A 23,633-nucleotide genomic window follows, 5' to 3' on the forward strand; every position below is an offset into this window, starting at 1 on the left:
GGAACTCTGTGAGCTTGGCTTCAGCAAGGCAGAGATCAAACTTGTACTGAAGGTGAGAGATGTTTCATGGATCCAGGACAGGAGCTGCAGAAAGGCAGCTGAGGCCAAATGTGACCATCTCCTCCAGCCTATCTGTGCCCTGAGAGGTTCTGAAACAGGAAAGAATTGTTGAGCTGGGAGCAGTCTAAGGAAATAAAAAAGCAACTGTATGAATTAGATGGGATAAGTCATATAATTCTATAACTGGATGCAGTCAGAGGTAATTTTAGCAGGTCAGTTTTTGACTGTGCACCCCAGACATTAAATCTCCAATACCACATCATAATTCTGTAGTTTAAATACCAGTTATCAACTCAGAATAAACAAGGAGAAAAAAATCTCAGTTACCTCTAAAGGACTGAGAGGTGGGGGTTGTTGCTTTAACACAGTGAAAAACAGTTGCATCTCCCCTTGGCTGTAGCTGTAGATTAGGTATTTCTTTAACAGTGTATTGCTACTGATCTGTGGCCTCCAGAAGAATCCTCCATCTGGATGCATGATTCATTGGGATGAATTATTTCTCCAATCCTGGGATCTGCAGTAGAAAAGCAAGCAATTAACCTTTCCTAATAAGAGCCAGAAGCAGGCCTTAAGGAAGTTAAAATGAAGGAGGTGACTGGTGTTTGGTTTCCAGAGCAAGTTTTAACACCAGCAGATGGTGCTAAAATGTCCATTTAAAGGAAAAAAACCCCAACAACCCAAACATCTCAAATTTCCTTAAAATCATAAACTGTCAGGGAAAGATAAATTGAGATACTTTAGCTAATTGCTGTGGAAAGTTGAATCTAGGGTGATGTTAGTCATCTTTTTACTTAGACTAGCACAACCCACATGAAGATGTGTGTAACCTTTATTTTCTAGTTTGCTTTCAAGATGGATCAATTTTCCTTGAGTCAGGTCTTTACCTTCAATAAGGTGACTCAAGCATTTCAGGAATTTTCATTCATATTCAGAGTAGGGATTAGAAACTTTGTTGTATAATGTTGCTGATTAATTAAAGGAATAATTTGTGATTTTTAGACTAATTTTCACTCTGAATAAATACTTGAAACAATTAGCAATTGTTTTGCTAAGGATATTGCTGAATCATTTTTTTAGCCACTAAACAGAAACTATGTTTTTTCTTTTACATGCAGAAACTCCTAGTATCACATGAAGAATAACCTCTAAAAGACATTGTAGAGGAGTTGTGTGGTTAAATTAAGGGAATTTGGCATAGGAATGAAGAAGTGTTCCATTCTAGTTCAACAGGTCCGAAGCTGGTACCTATGGAAGCTGCTGGCCACTAAGAAATGTGTCAGGAGGGTTTAATGGGGCCTCAGCCAGCTCAGGCAGTCTGCAACCAGGACAAGAAATTAAAACCTTCTTGACAGCTCTGCAAAGGGGGAATGCCACAAAAATGGCTCTTTTCCTCTTAGATCTAAATGCAACATGGATTAGCTCGTGTGTGGTAGCGAAGAGAAAACTGGGGAGTGAGGAGGTAGATTGTGGAGAGTGTGTGATCTCAGAACTGCCCAGTAGTCTGGATAGTACCCACTTTTATTTGGTTCACTGCTTGGGTCTCATCCCCTCAGGTATGGCTGTGTGATGTATGTAATAAGTGAAATGCATGGATTAATAATGGTGGGGATTTAGGGTCAACATTGGGCACAGTTCTTTAAGCAACATAAAGGAACTATGCTGGAATTTCTGAATGGTAATGCTCCAATAGAGGGTAATGTAACCACCAGGCATTCCAAATACTCTAGTCTAGCTTACAATGTAGAGCCCTGCAAGATTTTGGAGTAAAGGACTCCGCAGCAAGCTTGGCTCAGGTTTAAAAGCCTGTGGCTTCATACCCAGTGCCTGTTCTGTGTCACATCAGAGAATGAAGCAACACATCAGGACTGCGAGTGAGAGGAACTGCAGAGCCCATCCTACAAAACAACACCAACCTTTCTAAGGATCTGAAAATGATTCCCAGCAAGTTAAGGAATGTAAAATTATTTCTAGCAGAATATTTTGCCAAATGTATCCAAGAGGGGTGAGTTACATCCTGGTGTCTCTTACATGCACTTGTGACACCTGTGCCTAAATAAGGGCTGAGAAACACCTTCAGAGTTTATCCCAAATTAATGTAATGCAGCTTCCAAATATTCGTGATTGTGTGACCACTTGGGACTGCTCATCTCTACCTCCCTGCTGCTCACTTCAGGAATACTCCTCTGCAAGAATCAGCCAGGTGACTGAGTAATGCAAGGTGTAGGTATACACAGTGGTGTATTATAATATCCTATTTAACTTTTTTTTTGGCAGGGATGGTGTATAATTATTTACTGACCTATTGAATTGGTCACCAAATGACTGTGAAATTCAGATTCTCAGCAGCACTGTCATTTTGATAATTAGAGGCTCTGCCTTACGAGAATGTGTGCTTGTTAAGTTGTAATTTGCTTAAAAAATAATTAAAGACAGAGGTTATTTAGGAAGGAAGGCTTAAGACCCAGATTATATTCAAAGGAAATTAAAGACAGGGAGCCCCAGGGTATTCCAGCCCTGCCATGCAGCTCCTATTAATGAAAATGAAGTCTTACAAGCAGCACAAATAGTGGTGTTGGCCATGGGGCTGCCCAGCACTTTCTATTATAAGATCCTGTTTTCTATTGCTTATGACTTTGCCAAACTTAAATAATTTGGGCCAAAATTTTCCATGCTGTCTGCCTCAGGCAAATATTTTTGAGAGTTTACTCTAAAATTCTCAGCCATTTCTCCAGCTGGGGTTAGGAGCAAAAAAAGAAGATATTGTTTTGCCCATGTTTACAGGGCTATGTGTAGGTATGAATGTAGGATGGCCATGTGTGTGTATACAGAAGAAACTGTCTTTTTGAGAAATAGTAGTGCCTCCATGCTCTGCAGTGAGATGTGAGGGCTTTATTTTTTAATCTGAAAAATGACAATTTAATGTGCTCAGGGGAGAGTCACTTGAATCTGTTGACTCTGTTTTTGGGAGATGCCAGCAGAGCACTGCAACGTGGAAACAGCACACATGCAGCCTTTGGCAGACACACTGAGCGTGGGCTGGAGGCTTCAGCAAGCAGTTGCATCCCCCTCCTTGCACTGAAGTTGTAGTAAGTCTAGCAAGAAGATTAAAAACCAGGAATGGCCCAGTGCTCCTGAGCTGTCTGTGCTCCTCCTGATCTGTGCTAAGGCAGCGGAGGAGAAAAGGAGTCTGCCTTGCTGTGTGGCAAAAGGTGAAGGGCAGTGGGTGAGGGAAAGAGTAGCAGGGTAATAGGAGAGAGGTAAAGGAAAGAAGAATTTAGGAAGGCAATGACATAGAAACAGTGAAAAAAATAATTAGTGACAAATTGGAAAGGATACTCTGGAGACGATGTAGGGAAACAGGGACAGAAGTGCTTTACAATAACTACACCTCTGTACTTGTAACCCAGAGATGTGGTTTGTTTCTCCATCTCTTCCTAGTGGCAAAGTCAAGCAGAGTATGTTGTGTAGCCTGGGCAGGCTGACCACCTGGAAGGGTGGAATTCTGCCTCATGACATTTGATTTGCAGTGTAAGCCTTTTAAAGGATTTATTCAAGCCCACAAATACCCCTCTTCTCTCTACAAACTGTTAAAATAATCTTTACAATGAAAAGTCAAAGGTCTTATGATGGTTAATTAAGAACTTAAAGATTATTTTAATAGCTTGTGGGGTGTAACTGTCACTTCTGTCTGTGTGCCACCTTCAGCTTTCCCCGGGTGCCTCTCCTACACCACACGCTCCCACCTTCCAGTGGACTCTTTCACTCCTCCCTCTCATGCCCTGTTCCCCACTTTGCTGTTTCATTGCCTTTTCAGATCATCTCCCTCAAATCCTAGTCCCTGCATTTGCACTTGCTATTGCATTCTCTTTTCTTTTTGTGATCAGGCACAGCATTCCCCTTTGCTAAAGGCTGTAGCTTGAGCTTTTTTCAGCCCATGTCTTCTCTCAACTGGCACAGGCTGGCTCTGGGGAAATGCTTCTGCCTTTTCCAACAGGGCATGCAGAGCCCCTGCCCTTTACATCACACGTGTGCTCACATGCAAAGGTGTTTCTGGGCTCCCCTGAGCTCGGGTTTCACTAAAGCAGTGCCCTCCTCTCTGCTCTGGCTCTCTGCAACCTCACCCTCACACAGCCCCTTCAAACTCTGCTACTTAGATCATTTTCCTGGCTCTTCTTCCTGTTTCACACGTTCTGCTATCTTGTTCCTCTCTCTTCCACTTGTTCTGTCTCAGCTGGTGCTGCATCATTATTTACAGCTGTCTTCACTTTCCAGCAAAGCAAGCTCTTCCCCCATGCAGTCTGCTCCTGCAATCATTTCTCCACGTCCTCGGTGCCTGAGAGAGCCTACAGAGCTGAGAGTTTATCGTTTGAAACTTTGAACACCACCTTGTATCAAAACACTTGCTGAACAATGCTGGCAGGCCAAGCTGTATGAGCATCTCTGTTCAGATTTCTGCTGCCTTGTCTTTCCACCCATACTACTGCAGCTCACCCTTTTTTCCCCTTTATTCCTCTGTTTCCTGGAAGTAACCCAGATTATAAGGTATGACCTGCCTTTTTTTACAATTCATGTACAGATCTTACACAGTATGTCTTTCTCCAATCCTTGACTGGCCTCAGGCAGCAGCATGATGTACATAACATTAAAAATAATTGATGGACTTTGAATAAAACCAAATAATTTAGAAATTTGCATTTTGAAAAATGAGTCTGTTTCATCATAGTAGGACTATCACAGCAGTAGCACACCCTCCTTTTAGGTAATTAGGAGAAAATACCCTGTGTTATTGTTGAGTATTGTAAATATTTGTGGAGATCTTTTTCTTTAATCTTACATTGTGTGTGTTGTCTTTGCAACAATACTTTTTGCTATGGTAACAACTCTTTTATTGGAATCCAGAGCATGAACTTGTAATGCTGCATTGACCTTATTACTCTTGAGACAAATTAACTTTAGGAAGATTTGTTTTGGCCAAACTTTCAAGGAGGAAACAAAGTGTAAAAATGTGTATTAATTGAAAAAAGGCATACTTCTAAGCAATATTTCCCATTTTTATTGCCATTGTCCTTCCATTAGGGCCTTAGGTTTGAAGACATTCGCTATTTTTTTGTAAAAAACAGGGTGGGGAATGCTATTTTTCTCCCATTATTTTATTTTCATAATTTTGCACATCAGAAAGCAAATGGTTTCTTGAGTCAAATGCACAACAGCTAGATATTCCTGTACCCCTCCCATTCTTCCAGCTGAGGATCAGCATCAGCTGTGGCTTTGTGCAGAGGCACAGCGGGCAATCAAGACTGATTTAGCATCTCCTTCAGCTGATATGAATATGTAATTGTAATTAGGAACTCCAGGGTCCATCAGCACGTGTATGAGCCTGGAATTTAGGCTGTATTTTGATGTATTACACCTCTCAACTCTCCACTGGGTAATAAACTGCAAGCCAAGAAATCCAGAGGTGAGAACTTTGTCTGGAGGTGCTGTAGGGCTTCCCTGGAGGTCCTTCAAACAGTGAATCATCAATGTTGAAATGCTTGCAGCTGAATTCCCAGCTCAGGCTCAGCTACAGAAAGAAGCAAACTGCAGGCAAATTGGGCAAGTGAATTGTCCACTCAGGGTGCCTGGTACTTGATAGAGTTCTTCTAAAATTGGGATAAAAGTTAGTACTGAGTGCAACAGTGGCTGACTGGTCCTAATTCTGCTGGATGCCAAGGACTTTTGGAGATCTTCCAAGTATCATCTTTTGTGTCTAAAGTCAATGGGGGACACTGTCCAGTGATCAAGGAAAGCCAACGGTGTCTAGGGCTGTTCATCTGGCATCAGGCTCACAGACTGTTCTTTCCTGAGGCAGGATCTTGCATTTCATAAGGGCACTCAGCTCTCTGACACTTGGAACAGAAACTGTTGTTCCCCTCTAATACAGGTAAGGATTTATTCTGATCTTTTTTTAGGCAGGTTGAAGCAGATTTGAGGGTTTATAAATTAAATTCAGTGTATTCTTTACCCTTATCTCTGGATTAGTAGTTACTAAACCCTTTTGTCCCTGTTCCACCTTTCAGATTCCATTTGTTTTTACTACATAGTAATACAAATAATGCAGAAAGAGGCTAAAGCTGCAGGTTTTCATTCACGCAAAACGCCGTGGGTGTCAGAGGGTTCAGACTTCATTCACAAAAGTCTTCCCACTTCCCAAGGTTTTCCACAGATTTGCAGTGAATACCTTGATGGGATATTCATTCTCACAGAAGCTAGGAACTAGAACTTCCCTTCTCCAGTTTCCATGACTCCTGTAGCTCAGCCTTTCCAGGAAAGGTCTGCCTTCAGTTCAAAGTCAGCACTTGGTCTTCAGAGGGCCCAGGAATCAGTTCTGGTTTGAGATAAGCTGTTGGCCACAGAGCCAACGTTGGGTGAATGTGCAGTTGGGTGTATGGTGATCCTCTTACCATACCTGTGGGCACTTGCCAAAGTTTGCTGTGCCCGGGAGAAGGAGGTTACATTGATCAAATAAATCTTGCATTAATTTATGAAGTGACAGATTAGTGTATAAGCTGAGCTGAAGCAGCATTCCTGACAGTACTGCTCTTCCAGGCACTCTGGAATGGCAGAGTGGTCGGGATGGGAACGGCCCATCCTCTGAGGGGAGTGCCAGCCAGGGCTCAGGGGCAAGTGACCCCTCACAGATCCAGAGATAGTCTTTCTGCTCCAGCCCCTTTGATCTCCCGCTCATGGTGAGCGACAGCTTCCCTGAATGAGACTTATCTACCTGTGGGGAAGGGACTATTGAAGGAATAATCTTTCATATCCACTCGAAGAAAGGAATTTCACAAATGCAAAGAAAAAAACCAACCCAAAGTCTGTGTAAATGAACGTGTGCTAATGGGAACTGTCATCACAAGAATCCTGTGCAGGCAATTCCTGAACGGATGCAAGATATCATGGATAACCAAGACTGTCCAGTTCTGGAAATAAAATAAAGCATCCACAATGGAAAATATATGTTTAATACACTTGCAAGAAAAAGTTTCAACAACATATATGGGAGAATGAATATGCTTCCTTCTTTTGAGATTCATGGATGATCCACAGGGCAGAAAACTTTAACTGAAAAGATCCCCAGATGCCATATTAGAATATGTCAAAGCACACAATGCAACAACTTTGGGTGAATGCTACATTATAGGAATCCCACTTATTTCATAGTTAAAAAATAAAAAGAGGAAGTTGATGATCCACGAGGATTTGTACTAGTCTTTTCTAAGATTTGTACTAGTCTTTCCTCTCTGGTAGGCCTGTTTTCCTTTCACTTGTTTATTTAGGTACAAAGCTGTATCAGATACTTATGTAAACACTTCAGAGCCCTGTGCTGGGTATGTGAAGTGCACCAAAGCAACAGGGAACAAAGGCCAGTTAATATCTAGGGAAGGGGTCAGGGTGGACAAGGACATTTGGAAAGGTATTGAAGGATAAGAGGTCTGCAGTTTCATTCTTCAGCTCTTACTCTTCTGAGTAATAAAAAGAGAGAGGCTTTTAAATGAGGCCCAGAACAGAACTGGCAGAACTGTGCTCTGACTTGCACTGTGCTGGGAGACCCCCCGTGCTGGAAATGCCGTGCAGGTACCGAGGGGCAGGAGTGGGATGTGTTTGGGGAAGATGGGAGTGCTTGGACTACGTGGTGTTCCTTGCCCAGCCCATCCAGGGCAGCTGTGAGCTCGGCTGGAGCCTGTGCAGGTGTGAGGATGTGTCCAGGCTGGGGTGGCTGTGTCCAGACTGGGATGGATGGGTGTGTCCAGGCTGGGGTGGATGGCTGTGTCCAGGCTGGGATGGATGGGTGTGTCCAAGCTGGGGTGGCTGTGTCCAGACTGGGATGGATGGCTGTGTCCAGGCTGGGATGGATGGATGTGTCCAGGCTGGGATGGATGGGTGTGTCCAGGCTGGGATGGATGGCTGTGTCCAGGCTGGGATGGATGGCTGTGTCCAGGCTGGGGTGGATGGATGTGTCCAGGTTGGGGTGGATGGATGGCTGTGTCCAAGCTGGGATGGATGGATGTGTCCAAGCTGGGATGGATGGGTGTGTCCAAGCTGGGATGACTGTGTCCAGGCTGGGGTGGCTGTGTCCAGGCTGGGGTGGATGGCTGTGTCCAGGCTGGGATGGATGGCTGTGTCCAGGCTGGGGTGGATGGATGTGTCCAGGCTGGGGTGGATGGATGTGTCCAGGCTGGGATGGATGGATGTGTCCAGGCTGGGGTGGCTCTGGAGCACAGGTCCCTGCTGGGAGGATCCAGGGGAGCAGGGGCTGTCTCAGCTGGATGCTGGATGAAAGCTCAGGGCAAACCCCACTCAGTGTTAGTGGCTCCCTTGCTCCCCTTCTCAATAACCAGACCCATCCTGCAGGAACTACAAGTCAGAAAGAAAACTGCTTTTTTAATAATGCTGGCTGGAGCCAGGCACTGAGAAAACTGTGCTGGTGTAAGTTTGAGGACTGCATGAGGGTGTCTGTAACAAGGAAAGGATTCTGCTCATGACTGTGCAAATACTAATTTTGATATTAGGCTCCTAAACATTGTAGCTTTGACTATGCCATTAGCAATGCAGAGATACTTCTTTAATTTTAAAGCATCTTATATGTGAGTGTAAATTGGTGATTTCTTATAGTTTTGGTGTTTACATATTGCAGTTGCTTAAGAAAAGGGGGCCAATTATACATATTTGGCATCTGCAATACATTTCCCTAGTTTTCTGCGTTTTTTATCCTAATTTTTTTAAATTATGGGATTTTTAAAAACTGTGCTGTAATTACCTGATTCTATGCATTATGTAGAAGGATGTTGAGAGACATGTGATTATAAAATCCAGGCTCTGTGTGCTGACATTTATGGCTTTCTCTCTCAGCACTTGCATGAATAGAAGCTAAATTTTCTCAAGCTAAAATGTAGTTGAAAGGTTTCTGGTAAAAAGCAACTTGTATTTTTGGACAACAAACAGAAAAAAGGGCAGATACAATTTTCCAACACCTGCTCTGGTTTTTAACTTCTTCCATTGAGTCTCTGTATTGTTCAGAGTTGGTTTTCTGCCTTTCACTGGAATGTCTAAAATTGGCTTCTGACAGAAATAAAATACTAGAATAATTGGATTCTGTCCTTTCTCATTATATCATTTTCTGTTTCCTTCAACATACAATCCATAGAAGAGATGTTTCTAACATTTCCTGAAAAATGTCTTTCAGCATAAGCTTTTTCCATCTGCCTTTGGAAAATCAGAATATTTTATAATTATACAATCATCTTGCTCAAGTTACTTGTTTTCTATTACAACATTTTGTACCACTAGTGGTGACTTCTAAGAAAGATTTAGCAAAAGTTAGAATTAAAATTCACCTTTCTGTCTAAAAGCTGCTCACAGAATAAGATAACTGAATGGATTTGCCTTTTTTTTTTTTGAGTATGATGTCAGAATTTCCCTCTAGATACCAATTATTTATTAGCTTATGATGGAATTAAATATTACTCATCTTTGCTAACTGTTCCATAACTCTGGTTTAATGGATGAACTCTCCACTGGTTTCTCAAAACTGCCATTCCAGCTTGGCGCTGGTACACTTGAAATAAATTCGAACCATTAGGTGAGAGGTTTATAGGATCACAGAATCACATCCAAATTTGGGCTGGAAGGCATCTTAAAGCTCTTGCAGTCCCACCCCCTGCCATGGACAGGGTCACCTTTCACTATCCCAGGTTGCTCCAACCTGCCCTTGGACACTTCCAGGGATGGGGCAGCCACAGCTTCTCTGCCCAACCTGTGCCAGGGCCTCCCCACCCTCACAGGGAAGGCTTTCTTCCTAACCTAAAGGTTGGCATGAGTAAGGGTCCACTTAAAATAAAACTAATAATCAACTAGTATGGTCATTGGAGTCTGTCAAGATATTTGAGGCTGAGATACATTTGGGGGGATTAACTTGATCTAATATACTTTCTCAATTTTTAATTTCTATGATAGTTTGAAATCAGGAAGGAATGAATAAATCCACAGCAAAACCAGGAAAAAAAATAAAAATCATCTAAATGGAGAAAAAAGAAAAATAAAGTGGCTCATTTGGGACTTGTAGGAAATAAGCCTCGCCCTGCTCTGCTCGTTATTCTTAGTCTTACTGGGATCTGCTCGGCTTCTGGACAAACACCTGGGCAGTGCGAGCGGAGGGAGGGAGGAGGGAAGCTCTGCCCTGGCCGGGCCGGGCAGTGCCGGTGCCCGCAGCGAGCCGGCCCATCCAGCGGGGCACAGGCACTGCGGGCAGCGCCGCATCCCCCGGGACAGCCCCAGGGCTCGGGCTGCGAGCGCAGCTGGGCCGTGAGCACACACCGCAGGGCACGGGCAGGTTAAGAAAACACCCACTTATGTCTGAAAGGGGAGGGTCAGCTGCTACCAAGGCATGAAAAACCAGCTCTGGAGAAGTGGCTGGGGCTGAAGGAAAATCCTGCCGCACGGTGCCAGGGAGTTGTTGCGTTTGCAGTATGTAAACGATATATTTTAACTTGGTTTGTGTGTGTAGGACTCGGTCCTGGAAGAAGCCGTGACTCCCACTGGCTTCGGTGAACGCTGCAAGTGCACAGAGCCCCTGTGTGTGCGATATGGTTCACAAATGCTGTGTTTAAAGAGTAGTGAAGCTCTGGATTAACCCTTCCAAGCCAGAATTCCTGCTGTATTGTCTCAGGTTTGTATAGACAGGCATTTATGAGGTGTAATCATTCCCTGCATCACTGCAGGACAGTTTTCCCCTGCCCAGAAGCCCTCACTCGTGTGTGATACATGCACATGCAGGGTTCAGTCTTGTGTTGCATTTAATTTTGTGAAAATATGCAGATTCTGGGCTTGTCCAAGAAGCTGTATCAACACAGAGCAAATTCTTCTATTACACACATAGGAGTTGTGTAATGGAAACAAAAACCTGCAAATTCGATAATTAGATTGGATTAGATCCCTGTGCTCTAATGTTGGCAACATACATTAAAAAAGAGAGTTACTGTGTTTTGATTTTAAGAACAGACAAGTAACGTTTTCATGGAGCTTATGAAATCAGCTGGTACTGACTGATGATTGTCTTGGCATAAAAGCTGTGTTCAAGGGAAATGGGCATGTGCCCACTGTTTCACACTGTAGCCTAGACAGAGATAAGGAGCAGCCTGGTCCATGTGATGACATTGCATGTGTGGTACTTTTAGATTTTAGCAAATCATATTGTGTTTTCATATACCTTCTTTTATCACAGAACATTTTGAGGAACTGTGGTGTTGTTTTGTTCTGAAGAGGAACACTGTAATTAACAAAGAATGTAACGTATGAGAGGAGTCAGAGGCTCGTGCAAAACTCCCTTGCCATACTCTCTTCTTACCTATTTTCCTCCCTAAAATGTCTCTGTAATAAAGAAGCATGTTTTTGCTTCACAATGCAAACTGTATTGACACAGGATGGAGAATGAAACCACTAAATCAGGTGCATAAACATCCTTCTTGTCTCTAGGCAGGGACAGAGACCAAACTGCACAAATAGTGTTCATGGGCTTTTAAGAATAACAGTTGTTTCCTTCCTCTCTCTGCTTTGGCCATTGGATTAATATCCAAAGCCTCTTCCTTTCTTATGAAGCTTGAAGGCATTTTAGGTACATTCTTTACATTCTGGGCCAAAGCAGAATCTTTTTCAAAACTGGGTGAATATCAGTGCTGTTGTTTTTCTTCTAATTTTTTGCTTAAATGTCAATTAGTCAAGAACTCTGATATCATCTTTCTGTACTTACCTGAACTGTTCAGCAAAGTGTTGATATGCCTGCATTAGGCACAAGCTGTAAGAAGGCTCTTGGTAGCAGAGTCTGTGCAGGACCAGCAGATTTATTTGTGTAGTTTCTTTTTTTCTCAGGTGTCCATGGTTCCAATCAATAAAATAGACACCAGAATGTAAGTGAAGATGGAGAAGGGTAGTTCTGTGGGTATGTCTCAAATTAGATAATATTGTTTTTAAGATTTGATGTCCAGACCTGACCACTGCTGTTTGCTCTCCTGCTTCCTGAGCTGCATTTGTACAGGCAGTGGAGGGAAGGAGCATTCTGAGGGCACACTCTGTCTAAAAGTTGCTGACATTGCTCAAATGTTTCATTGCTTGGCTGGAGCTGATGGATGATCCACACGCCTGAAATGAAGGGAGAGCAAGAGGAAAGACATGTAAAAGTTTTGATAAACCATAGTCTTAGTATAGGAAACATATAGGAAACCAATAACTGTGACAGAACAGAATAGTCCTCACTGTTCAGAATGGAATGACACAGGAGAGTAGAAAACATGGACCTAAATGGTCCAGTGTGAATTCAGACACATGTACTGAAGAATTCTTCTTATGAAAAAAAAAGAAAGGCAATGCTGGTTTATATCTAAATGATGATTATGAAGCCAGAGACATTGGTGCAACCTTTGTGTGCTGTGGCCATTTCCTGGAACATGGAGGAACATGAATGTTTAGTTTTAATATTAATTAGGTTTAATATTCTGGATTATGTGACTATTTTTAGAAACAGAATTGGAGGTAAGATAATAAAGAGATTCCTTTGTGGAAGTATTTTACAGATTGTGTTTATAGGGGTGAATAAAAATAAATAAAAGCAGAAGAGATGGGGAAAATTCCTAATGCTCTTTCACCTCAGTTGAATCCATACTTGTCAGGGAACGTAAGCCTTAAAAAGGAAACCCTCTGGAAAAGTTTGAGAGCTGCTACTTTAATCTTCACCTTCTGAGAAGTTTCAAATATCAAGAGCAGAGAGAAGAGAGAGGCTGAGTCTCTAATTAGTGAAGGAGGCAGGTAGGACATTAATTGATTTGCTATGCTACTTCTTTGACCTGAGCTGTGTTTGAGAACAACAGAGGAGCTGTAATGCCCCTCAACAACAGAGCAGAGCTTTTATCTAATAGCAGCTGAGGGACCTTTGATCACAAACTGGTGCTGTAAATCTGTAATTTTTATAATGATACTTTTTGCTACATTTATTTTATTTTTAGTTATTTATTCTTTGCTTAGGAACTAGTTTATCAGAGTTTGGACGACCTTCTTGTTTTACACAGCATTTGGCAAGTCCTGAAATCATTGCCTCTGCTCATAGTGGTATAGTACAAATCTAGTAACATCCGTGAGAAAGTGGTTTTATGGACGATCAGGTCATTACAAACTTGAAAATTAAGGAAAGAGGGGAAAGAAGGTGCAGAAAGATTAAGGGAAGATTTATTTGTATCTGTCCTGGATTGCTATTTAGGGTCAAACTTACTATGTAACAGTGTCTGTCATGACTCCACAGTCCCAAATTTCAAAGTGAAACATGATACTGTCACTGCATAGTCCTTTGAAAGTTGACTTCAGTGAAGGTGTTTAATAGTGAAAAGAGTTTAATTAATGTTTTAGAACCAGAGAGACATTTATTTTCAAGAGAAACATAAAAATAATGTTCTAGAAGAGTGTGTGTGCTGTGACAGTTTGATATCAAAAATTATTGGCTTACAAAAATGTGAGGGCTTGGGCATAATTGGATCAGTGTGTTGAGCAATGACAGAAAGGGTGTCTCAGCTCTTGCATAGCCCCAGAGCAGAAGCACTGACAGAGAATTTAATGAAAACGTGCGACACAAACACACAAACATCCAACATCTCAAAAAGGGAAGAGCCAAGAGCTTTTATTTGCAAACAAAAGGTCCCTGACACTGAACATAATTCCTGGTGCTCCCTTTTGGCATTTTTTCACAGTAGGACTGCTTTCTGCTTTCCCTAGTCCCAGCAACCAGTTTAAAAAGGATCAGACAATTAGCCTGAGTTCCAGACAGAAATTGGATTTCTGTTTGTCAGGGTTCCCTGTGTAGCCAAAAAGGAAACAGAGATGATCCCTCACACCACAGAGAGGTGACTGAGACATTCAGGATGCAGTGTCCTGGTTAGATGAAATGTCCTTTGCAACTGCCTGTCCAGCCTCAGAATCCAATGGCAGCAGAATGATCTTGGATCTACCTTTGTCTTAGCTAAACTGTGGATGCAAACCAACATAATTGCATGGTAAAATGATTCAATAAACACTGTTATCTGGGCAAGTCACTTTGGAGGGGATTTCACCTGAGACAAAGAAAATAATTTTTTATTTGGTAGAAGAAGGCCCAGATAGGGAAATGGGCTTGTTTATGTGTAGTAATTTAACTCAGCATCTGTGTAATGAATAAAATTTTAACTGTGGGACAAGTCCATATATCAAAGTGAAGTGTTGCTTTTCCTGAAAGGCAGCACTTCCTGTGTGTGGCCACATGACTCAGTGAGCCTGAGAGCTTCAAGCAGTAAGGGATGGGGTTATTTTGACATAATATGAGTGGTTTATTCCTCTCCACCTTGATCCATGATTGTGCCTATCATTGTACAAGATTTCTGATTATGTCAAAGAGCAGTAATGTGTACTATGTACAGAATAAGGAATTCCTTACCTGAATTTTGGCGCCTGAAGGTACAAGTAAAAGACAGACATTTACATTTTCTGGAGAACACAATTGTCTATTTGTTCATTAAGCATCATTCATTTCATGGCCCTCTGTGTTATGGAATAGAAAATAATACATGTGGACAGGAAGAATACCCCAGTCCTGTTCTGGGAAAAAAACCCTCAGCCAAAATAAGTATTTGACTGTTTTGCAAGATACTGTCTCACATGATGTAATATCAGGCACCTGGTGTAGTCTCATCATCATTGGTCTCAGCTTTTGTCCATGACTAACAAAAATTAGGCAACATATTAAAAAAAAAAAAGGAAAGGACTGTGGGCCAGATGGTTTTTGAGAACTGACTAAAGTGGGAGGTGAAGTAAGCATTTGACAATGCACGGGGAAAAGATTAATCACCACTTCATGTTCTACGTCCAAACCAATTGTGTCTGTGTTATCTGTGATGCCTGATTTTGCTTAGGACAACAGGCATTCCCTGTCTGGGACACTGGACTGTCCCTCTGAAGGAGAGCTGGGATCAGGCAGATACAAGCAGCCTAACTCAGATATGCACAGAAATCCTTACAGGTATTCACACAATCTGATCACAAACTACCACGTCTGAACCACAGGATAGTGCATGTTTAAGTAATTCAAAATGCTGGCACCTCCTGTTAAAGGCTATGTTGGCTATTTGTGTTTGTTTTCAATAGGATTCATAGGAATATCCTGGGATCCCACAGGAAATTTGTCCCACGTGTCCAGGCTGGGCCGCAGGGGGAGCAGTGCCTGCTGTCCTTTGCCAGCTGTGTGCAGGCAGTGACCTGAGGGTGATGTGCAGGGCTGGAACCCTCTGCACACCTGGTGCCAATGCCCTGCACCAGGCAGCCTGCAAGGGAGACCCAGACTGAGCACTGGACCTGTGGGGTACCAAGGGCTTCTTTGGAAGTGACTTCACTTTGTTTGTTTTGTAGATCAGATGGCAAACACTGGAACAGAAGAATCTACAAGGGGATGCAGGCATAGAAAATCATAAATTGACACTATGTTAGCCTTTTTGTTCAGGTAACACGCGTCAAACATGTTGAATTTTGCATTTTAAAATGCCAGGTATGGCACACCAAACTATTGCAGCATTTTTAAATTTTCCAATCAAATTCCAAAAGCAATTATCAAAGGCCTACTATATATCTAATAACTATTTGTATAGTTGGAACCTGGTATAAGTTGGTACCTCCATGGCAAGAATATTTTTGTTAAATACTGTCCTTTTGTGGCAGTTTTTCTATGGACCTGACAGCTGATTATCTTTGTGCTCAAAGGATATTAAGCAAAATGAACACAACTCATATATGCAGGTGGATAGAAGTGGTTCCTGATACACACAAAAACACACTCTATTTGTGTATATACATATATGAGTTGTATAGAAGTACAACATTTGACACAAATTTGTGAATTTTTATGTCCCTGATCTATATTTTCTTGTAATATTCCATGACTACTTGATATACTAAAATCTGTTGTGATATTTAGACTGTTAACACCATTACAAAAGCAAACATTTTTTTTTATTTTTTTTCATTACTTTCAGAGCTATCAGCCCTCATTTCACATCCTGTTTTGTGAAAAGAGAGGCCAGTTTCAACAGGTTTAGATTTCACTTTTGGGAGAGGGAAGAATTAGTAGTTCAGAGACGACTCAGATAAGCCTGACCTTAACTGACACAGTGGTATGTTGGTTTCTGCTCAGTGAAGGAGAAAGAGGGAGAAGCAATATTGCCAAGAACTTCAAATTCATGAAGATTTCAGCTTAGATTTTCTACAGATGACTTAAAACAAAAGACATACGAATTTCTACAGTTAAGTATATTTTGTCTCCGTGACCTCCCATCAGATGTGAAAAGCAAGGGACTCAGTTTCTGGCTCCCAGGACATCTCCAGGTAATGTCCCAGGGGCTCCCACGAGCACAGTCCCTGCTGAGGGGGAGACTCCCCTGTTTGGGTTCTGCTTCTGACTCCTCCAACTCCTGCTGCTTCTGTGGCCCCAGATTCTCACACTGGATGGCTCAGCCTTTGCTTAAAAGGAACTTAAGTTTCCTTGCTCCATCTTTCTGGATTAAATGGGATTTGCAATTCCTGAGCACTTTTTTCCTTTTCTTTTCTGCCTTATTTCTTTGCTGCTGCTCGAAAACTTTGACAGAATCTCTATGAGCTTCTTACAGGTGAGTTTTTCAGTGGCATATTAGTTGCTTTTGTTCATCTAGGCTGGTGCTCTGCCTCCAAAACTGGGAAGAAGGTGAGAGAAATATGAGAGTTCCTGGTTTCAGAAAAGCTCCCTCGAAGAAAACTGTCTTTTCTAATACCTGATAATTAAAAATTCATATCTGAGGTTTTATTTCCATTCTAATTCATCTCCTGAGGTTAAAAGTGTTTTATTTCTTAGTAATGTAGTTCCTGATGTTGCTGTCATTGCTGAAATATTTGGGTCTCTGTACGTAGCTGTGCTCTGGGTCCTCATGGTGCCCTGGAAGGAGCAGATGAACACGCCGGGCAGCAGCACATGCTCCCGGAGCAATCCAGCCAACATTCCTCAGCTCTGACCCGAGGACCACCTCTGGAGATAAGAGTCCCTTCTTATCAGTGAGCCCTCGCTTTCTCTGCCAAGGCTGTCAGCAGAAAGGACAGTCAGAGCCAACACTGGAGTTGTGCAGCAGGGGCTCATTCACCAGAAACCCTTCCGTGATCACTGGCGTGATTTCAGATCCGCCACCAGAAAATTTATATCGGAACATATTCACATTCCCCTTTCACCCAGAGCTTGAACCCTGGAGATCTGGCAAATGACCAATTCTGTGCCTCATTAGTTTGTTCCAGAGCTGGCACTTATGTAATTCTGAGCTCTCTCTGCAGTGTGTCAGGAATCACACACACACTGGCTGCGCTTTGCAGACCAGGAGGGGTTGTTACCTGTTCAGAGATGAAACCTTAGAACCGTTGGATATATCCTAAAAGTCAAACATTTAAATTGCCATCTCTACTCTTACCTCCTCTTGATGTAACTGGTCATGTTATAATTTAAAATATTCTTCATGTGACTAATTATTTGCCTAAATCACAAATATTTCTTTTCCTTTGCAGATATTTGATATGGTAATTGCTGGTTTTCAGTTCTCAGAAGTCACTGCCACATAACCAGAGGGTGGCTGAGAGACCAGTTGTCTCAAAAGCTTTGGTTCTGCAGACTTGCTCATCTGCTGTTCAGTAGCAACATAAAATAGCAACACAGGTTCTTATAATGCCAAATCATCCTGACTCTGCAGACAGCTCTTTCCATAATGTGCATGAAAAGATTAAAAGGTAGCCAATAATTTTTCAATTAATCATGGTTTTCCATCAAATCATTTTCCTAGGATGACCTTAAAACACTTTGTAATTTTATTTCATGTGTCTCAGTGCATATAAAACTGTGCTCATGCATCATTTGACATTCCTCAACTGAGGAGGTTGATGTTTTGGCAGAGCTGGGTGTTGATGTCTTTATGGATGGAAAATTTTGGTTTTATATTGTATCAGTAACTCTACAAGATGTGATACTGGGATTTAGGGATCTAATCTCCTGGAAAATGATGAGTGAGCCTCAAGTCTATTCTTGCTAAGCTTTGAGAGAAAGGCTGACACTAGGGGCGTATGCAAGTGCTCTTCAGTTGTTCGTTTGACACTGAAAGTCTGAAGTACAAGAAAATCATTGTTTTTAGCCTGGCTACAGCAGATGTATTTATAAAATATACAGATTCTCTTTACATTTTAAGTAAGACTTAAATAAGCCTGAAATTTGAAGCATCTGTCTCTTGGAATAGGATGCTATGGAATATTTATTTTTCCTGCTGTGTGATATTTATTGTCTTACAGCCTGTATCTACAGTCCTGCAGCACAGAGAAAAGAAATCCTGATCATGTTAAACTCTGACAATTTCACTTTTGCTGTGGGAACATGATGGACTATTTTCCATTTCCTCAGAAGCTCGTTGGAATTTACCTTGGAATTCATGTGAGAGCTTCAGGTTTGTACTTCTCCCTGTGCCACCTGTTTGTCTATTTTATAGCAAACATTCATCCTGATTTGCTTTTGGCAATGATCTCAATGATCTTTGCCTTTCTCCTCTTCTGCATGAATTAATGTTTCACTGTACAGTGAGTGGAGATTAGCTGATCAAAACAGCATCCACCTTTCCATCCTCTGTGGGCCAAAATCCTGTGGGATCTATTTCCAAGATACTCCTACAAGGCAGAGCAGATCTTTAGCCTCACTGTGCTGTGGGACAGGTAACTTCCCAAATCCTGGGGTCAGGCAGCTTTGCTGGATTCTTCTTAATGCCCCATGATACTTTGGATCCAAAAGCACTGAATCCCAAGTTTCCCCCTTGTGAGCATTACAAATGATGTCTTAATCTACCAGCACTGGAAAACCTCTTTTTTATGTCTTTGTTTTTAATACATTTTTATTTACAACAGAAAAATACAAAAGCAAGTCCCACAAGATTTTAATTTAAATTTTTAAAACAAAGTGAGCTGTCCTGAGTCTGTCTACTGCAGGCACTGTCAAGACAATTCCATCTTGAATACTTTCTGTTTTAAAAATATTCTGCCCAGAATATATGTTTCAAAATTTTGATTGGTCTTTTTAAAGTGATAGGCATCTGTTGTTGAATATGTTGAGATGAACAGAGAATGTTTTTCCTGCTAATTACAGTGTTAGCACTTATGTCACATTCCAGATTTATTCCCTAACTTGGGAGGTAGGTAAATAAAGAGATAGAGTCTCCTTCAACTGCAAAGGGAAGGACAGAGGTGGAATAACAAGGTAGACCCAGGTTTTGAAGTCGTCAGTTCACAGGTTGAAGTTCTGTGCCCAGCTCACTACAAACCATTACACTGGCAGATATTGGTTCATTCAGCCCTCTAGAAATCTAATCATCTTAGGATTTCCAGTGTCTAAGTTCACAATAACATTAATTACCACGCAGAAGTCTGGCTATTTCAAGACAATTAAGAGATATTGAGAGAATTGGTGGAAGAATGAATCAGGGGTCACAGTCTAGTTCAGAATACAGCCAACCAGTGCTCAATCTGACAAATGAAAACAAAATACAAAGCTTGAGAGGAGCCAAAAAATACCTTAATAAATAATTAGAGCCTGTAGGTTTCAGGGAGCCGGGTTCCCTTGGCGGCAGTGGCCAGCAGCCGTTTCTGAACAAACAAGATTGGATTTGTGTCCGGGTGCAGCAGCCCCGGGCCCGGCCTGTGGGGCTCTGTGCCAGACGAATCCCTCCGTGTGCTGGAGGGGCACAAACGTGGGGCATTCCCAAGAGGTGCCTCAGATGAGATGGCTCTGTGCTCCAAAGACATCCCTGGCAGTGATGGGGACACTGCTGGGGACATCTGCTTTTAACTAACGAGGAGCTGCCGAGTTTCGCGTGTGCTCCGGATTCAGGGGTGCTGAGCTCCTGAACCCAGTCGTGTCTGTGGGGTTTCTGTAGGCTCAGCAGGTGTAAAAACAAACAGACCAACAAATAACCAGGCCTGCAGGTGACAGCTTTGGGCAGGTGTGATGTCCAGCTGTCTGCAGTGTGTGCACACTGTATGAGAGAGAGAGGCCGGCCCTGGGAAATGCCTCCAGCAGCAGCAGCCAGTTTGTGCTCACAGAAGAGCTTTGCCACAGCAAGGTGTTAGCTGGTGGCATCTGTAAAATGGAACCTGAGGAGCAGGAAGCAGGCAGTGTTGCCTCTCGTCTCATTTGAGGGAATGGTGGTGAGCCCAGGCTCTGGATTGTTTTCCCTTCCCATCGCCTGTGGGATGTTCCTCCCAAGCTGCTGCAGCGCAGGCAGTGTGGAGGGGGAGCATTCAGAGAGGCCTTAGAGCAAGGGGCATTAGGGGAACAGTGTTTACCCTCCTCTGTATTTGCTGCCTCGGGCAAATGTCCCTCTCATTCCTCCAGCGGCCTTAAAATGAAGGGTCTCTCTCCTTGAGCACCCTTGCCCTCCATACAGCTCCTCCTGTCTATCAGCTGCCAGGGGAAGAGAAAAACACCCAAGCCTAAAATTAATGCTTTCTCCTTTTTTACAGCACTGTTGCACCATCCTATTCTTCCCTTTGGCTTCAAAGGGACTGTGCCAGCACTGACTGCCATCATCCCTTTACCTTCTGGGCCCTGGTCCTGTGCTCCCACATTAAAAGCTTTGTTGCTCTAAGAAGGTGTGTGCCATCATTGGGAGGGAATGTACAACCCCTGGTGCCAGTGAGCCTGACTGGGGCAGGAGCCTCCTGGGGTTTGTGGGGAGAGGTGTAGCTGTTGCCTCCTGCTGCTCTCTGGGAGGAGGCCTGGCAGCTTGGCTTGGCTGAGAGAGCTGAGCATGACCTGAGGTGTGTGAGCAAAACCCTCACCTGAGGCTGGGAGAAAAGTGCAGTTAGTGATGGGCTTGTGCTGTTCCTGGTTTCAGTCAGCTCTCATGCACTGGGCAGAGTTAATGCAGAAGTGCTTGGAGATATTGGAGCAGAGCTAGGCGAGCTGGTGGGTCTGGGAGAAGCAGCTTGAATTGTGAAAGGAGGCTCTCTGGATCTGGGATAGCTTGGAATTCCTAGGAAGAAGCTTGCCAGCTGAACTAGAGAGCAGTAGTTCCTGCTGGTATGGCTCAGCCTTCCTAGGAAGACACTTCAATGTGTGTTTGATTAAGAAGAAAATGGGCAGAACAAGTGGAAAATAACAGTATATCTCAAAGAAAATTCCAGTGGGCAGGAGCTGTTAGTTGGCTTCAGATAGAAAGGTTGGGCTGTTCTAAGGGATGTGCTTTCTGGAGGTGAGGGAGAGGGGTACAAGTGTACAGCACTTCAGGGTATGAGAAATTAAAGGGCAGCACAGCTGCTAAAAAATGAAGTTGATGTATTTGCCACTATAAATGCAGCCTGTTTGCCAGAACTCTGCAGTTGGATTAAACTCAAAGCATATGTTCTCTGACTTCAGAACTATCCCACACTGGGCTGTACCCATCATCTCTGTTCTCCCCTCAGCAAAAAAGCTGAAGCTCTGTAAATGTTGCCCATCTCCAGCCCAGCAATCCTTGCACCACTTCCCGTTCACTCATTAAACTTTTTTTCTCCTTTGTCCACCTCTTTCTCTGTATAGGTGCTTCCTGATTTCTTTTGCCTTCTGGTGTCTTTATTTCTAATGTCTTTTCCTTAATTTCTTGCCCCTCTTTTAGAGCCAAGACGTGACTCTGTCATGTGTTCAATGAATTGCCAGATAAAGTACCTACCTGTACATTCTCACTTTTGTGTCCTTCATATTTTGGAGAAGCTCCTTAGAAGCACCCCAAAATAAACTGGACTTTGTTTTCACATGCACAAAAATCTACAATATAGATTGCCTATCTGCAATAGGCTTTTGGTTTCCTGAGATTACTTATAGTCATCAGTTTTGTCTGGTGTTTCCTTGCTACTTCAGTCTTGTTTAGATTGTAAATAATTTGGATAAGGGTCTTGTCTCTTTATTACAATTATTGAAAAGCTATGACAATTAAATCTTGGCTTATACTTAAGGCTCCCAGTGAATGCTAAGCTCCTGATAACAAAATAATTCAACAGAGTGAAATTCATCTCCTGCTTAGGGTGTTTTCTACAGTCAGTGTGAATCCCTAAAAAAGACAAATATTTTCCAGTGAAACATAAAACATAATGATGACTTCAAGTTGTCCACTTATCTTTGTAACTGGCCTGAAATCCAGGGTGGCTGGGAGTCAAAATCCTGTCCTTTCTGGCTTTGTGTGTTCTGCTGGTTACCTGCCTAATGAAGTAAGTAGGCAGGGCAATCTCTTTGTCATCCATGAAACCTCTCTGGGAAAGTGGGTTGGAAACATTTAGGTGAAGATTTTTGTTTCAGTATGGATTTACTGTTTTGTGGAAACATAAGGATGTTATGGGAGGAGATAGGTTTCAATGAATTCACAAGCTTTAAAAATGATATGAAAAGTCCAGGATCATTCCTGTTGTTTCCAGGCTTTCCTCCTGCAAGTGATGGTAGTTGCATGAAGGCAATTAGAGAATATACTGTTTAGGTTGCAGTGGTTTTGCCATTTTTGTTGGAGTCAATTTTGATCTATGAAAATTTGAGACTTTGAATTTTTGGTTTGAGTTTTGGTAAGAAAAGGTTTAATTCTGCTACTTAGTAGAGCTGTAGATAATGAATTCTACTAGACAGAGCTGTGAAAACTAGATCTGCCACAGTTACAGGAATATACTTATTTCAATACAGAGCTTTTTCCTGCCACTGGTAAACCGCCAGGGACATTGATTTTTCTTCTCTGTTCTTGCCTTGTTTTAATATTCTCAGACCAATTTGTCTCATCTGCACCTCTTTTCTAAATCCACTGTCCCAAGCAGTCTTTATCCTTTAGTTTTGGTTAAGGCTGTGCTCCCAGGGTGCTGACTTGGAGGGTGCCATTCTTTGGCTGCCAGCTTCAGTGCAGGAGGAGAATTATTTCTTATCACCATCCCAAAGGAATGGCAGGAAATTGCAGCACAACTGGGAGCTATTTCCATGTTCTGACCATGAGATGATGGCTGCTGGGACAGGGAGTGCATGGCTTCAGTTGCAGGTTAAGTTATGGTATTTTTGTGGCCCTCCCTCCTTGGCATTCAACACTTCTCATCCAGGGGAGGCTGCAGATCCAAGGGGGAAAGAGATGCATAAATAAGAATTAATTGTTACTAAATTTAGATTGATGGGGGAAAAATACTAATAAAACTTGGTAGGAAAGGCTAAGCAAGCACTAGCACGTTTTTTAGGATACTGGCTGAGTTCCCTGAGAACTGATTGCTGGGGCAGGGTGTGAGCCACTGGGACCTGCCCACACGAGCTGGAGGGAAACCAGGAGGCAGCACAGAACTGGGAGAAGCAGCCATGAGCATGGGCCAGAAAGGTAATGGCAAAAGGACTCCACGAGATGCAGAGAAGAAAACAAACTGGACGTTGTGCAGGATTAATCTACTTGCTGTTTTCTCATTGTGTTCTGGAAACTTGAGTTTATAAACTGAAT

At 42.6% G+C, this 23,633-nt stretch overlaps 1 long non-coding RNA gene across 1 annotated transcript in view; it reads left to right on the plus strand.

Annotated features, from left to right (window-relative positions):
- The window catches only part of LOC127472983 (uncharacterized), a 151,068-nt gene that overhangs the window by 51,804 nt on the left and 75,631 nt on the right, over positions 1–23,633 (plus strand). The window contains exon 14 of the long non-coding RNA XR_007905223.1: positions 18,454–18,605. This is a non-coding gene — a long non-coding RNA (uncharacterized LOC127472983). The remainder of the gene's footprint in view (positions 1–18,453; positions 18,606–23,633) is intronic.

The sequence above is a fragment of the Manacus candei genome, unplaced genomic scaffold (assembly GCF_025592945.1).
Source record: "Manacus candei isolate 608988 ecotype Guabito, Panama unplaced genomic scaffold, ASM2559294v1 h1tg000003l, whole genome shotgun sequence".
Classification (NCBI taxonomy): Eukaryota; Metazoa; Chordata; class Aves; order Passeriformes; family Pipridae; genus Manacus; species Manacus candei.